The sequence below is a fragment of the Trichomycterus rosablanca genome, chromosome 14 (genome assembly GCF_030014385.1).
Source record: "Trichomycterus rosablanca isolate fTriRos1 chromosome 14, fTriRos1.hap1, whole genome shotgun sequence".
Lineage (NCBI taxonomy): Eukaryota > Metazoa > Chordata > Actinopteri > Siluriformes > Trichomycteridae > Trichomycterus > Trichomycterus rosablanca.
Window position 1 is genome coordinate 26427256 of NC_086001.1, and position 2392 is coordinate 26429647.

The window sequence follows — 2392 nt, forward strand, 5'->3', positions numbered from 1 at the left end:
AGGTGAGCATGTGCTGTGTATCAGGACTTTCTAACCTGAGTAATTTAATCACTGATAGTAAGAATACCACCCTGTTCTTCTGCCATCTTTAATTCTGGCTTCATTTCACCTAATGAACGTGGCATCATCTTTATAAATGGTTACAATCAATTTTGTCAATAAAATTTTGTCAATTTTGTCAATAAAAAAGAGAACTGCTGTGTAATTTAGTGAATTCTTGCACTGCACATGGCAGAAGACTAAAATAAATGTAGACCGTGTAGAATAAAAGTATTAGGAAAGTATGAGGTTAAAAGCATCAGCTTATATTTATTCTTAAAAGAAAAATACATGAACCTCAGTCATCTCACACGAAGATCTGTTCTGCTTAACAACAGTAAAGCTCTCCATCGTTTCTGTGTGGCAGCTCCATAACTGAAGGGCTGTCAGTGTAGAATCGGGTATGTGGGTATATGCCCTGCCATTTGTACACAGGCTGGTTAGCTCAGTTGGTTAGAGAGTGGTGCTAGTAACGCCAAGGTTGCGGGTTCGATCCCCGTATGGGTCACACCCACTTTTGGACTTAAACTAACAAACAAGTGAGCCTTCTCTAACTAGCAGGTCCTATTAACCTGGGCTTCAAACGTTGTCTCTGACAAGTGTGAGATCTGTGTACTTTGGTCAGTGGAAGTAGTTTTATAGCTTTATAAAAAACATTGTACTTACTTACTATTTCCATTCTTGCAGGAGTGTGGGTTTACCTTCCACTTCAATAGTGAGGCGTGTCCAGCCCTGCTACACAAACTGTCATTTTTGTCCCTGTTAAAAACTTTAGCTTATAGCAAATAAAGACACATTTAAAAATTCTCATCTTTTATTACAGGTTTAAAGTTGCATAAAATAAATGTTTGCACAAATAATATAAAACCAAAGTACAAAATAAACATTTCACTTATTTTAATTATCTCACAAATCACAAAGCTGTTAACATTAAATATCACTAAAGAGGAAATACTGAAGACAGCAATGTAAACCTTTTATTTAAATACAAGCTTTAGTAAAGTTACATACACTGTAAAACATTTTAAGTTGGTTAAACTCAGAAACGAAAATTGCCTTAAAAAGCTGAGTAAACTCAACTTGAAGAAAACCGTTGTAACAACTCAAGTTAAGTTAAAAAAGTTGCTTAACTAATGATTATTGATTGTTTCAACTTAATGCACAAAATAACTTACTATGTTTATTTTATCTATTTTAGAAAATGAGCTATCTAGTTAAATAAACATACAATTCCTCACTATTTAACACACACTTTTAAGGCAATACAACTTCAGCTATATTCACATAACTTATTGTCTAAAGTTAACAGTGCTTATGTTTGTCATTTCTAGACTTCATGTTGACTAATAAAAGTTTTCCCAGTTTCTTTAAACTTTATAATGAATCAACTTACAACTTCTGTTCACAAATAACATTTATTTAAACAAATGTTACAAAACACTTTTAACATGCAACAAGCAAGTTTTCTCCTCTCATTGCCCATAAGTGCAAATTATGTTTTTTTGCAAAAGTCTAGAGACAGACCTTCTTTTAAGAACAATACATGTTTTAAGAACAATACATGTTTTAAGAACAATACATGTTTTAAAAACAATACATGAAGGTGCTCAGCTTCCAGTCGTTACTTTTGTACAAGAACGTTTTTTTAACTTTCTGCCAGCTTCCTAAAGAGGCGCGATGGCCAAGTGGTAAGGTGTCGGTCTCGTAAACGGAAGATCACGGGTTCAATCCCCATTTGTGCCTTTAACATGCATGCTCTTGTTTTAAAACATGACCAATATGCTCTAGTTCACATTCCCCCTAGGCTAATTTAAGAAACACATTTCATTTCCTATTTTCCCTTGCCGGTCTTATTTACCACATTAATGCTGTGCTTCCACACCAGCACATTTCCTCTACATAGGGATGGCAGCTTAGAGGTACTGCATGCCGTGCCTGTATGAGCTCCAGAGTGTCACAATCCCTTGAAATATCCAGGCGCATGCTTTGCATGTATGAAGTCCAGGGTTCAATTCCCTGCATGCAGTTGTTACTTTTGCACAGGGACATTTTTCAGTGTGTGACCTTTCTTTGCTGTGCTGCCATTGCCATGGGCTAAGGCGTCGCTCTCGTAAACCAAATCTCACAGCTCATTCCCAGAGTGTGTCTTATTCGTACTTTGTTTTTAAAGTCACAGACAAAACGCTCCTTGAAACAAACACTTGGCCGTTAAAGACCCAATCACAAGTTTTTTCTTTTGTAAACTTCACCTGACTGAATGATCAACGGCTATAGCACAGCACAAGAGAACTTAATACATAAAAGCTGTAATTCCACAGCAGCATCTTACTGCTACACACTGATTGTAGCTTAG

At 36.1% G+C, this 2392-nt stretch overlaps 2 non-coding genes across 2 annotated transcripts; both read left to right on the forward strand.

The window, feature by feature from the left end:
• Positions 1-473: 473 nt before the first annotated feature.
• On the forward strand, positions 474-547 carry trnat-agu (transfer RNA threonine (anticodon AGU)). Its single transcript has one exon. It is a non-coding gene; the product is annotated as a tRNA-Thr (tRNA).
• A 1163-nt stretch (positions 548-1710) lies between these two features.
• On the forward strand, positions 1711-1782 carry trnat-cgu (transfer RNA threonine (anticodon CGU)). Its single transcript has one exon. It is a non-coding gene; the product is annotated as a tRNA-Thr (tRNA).
• The last annotated feature ends 610 nt before the right edge of the window (positions 1783-2392 follow it).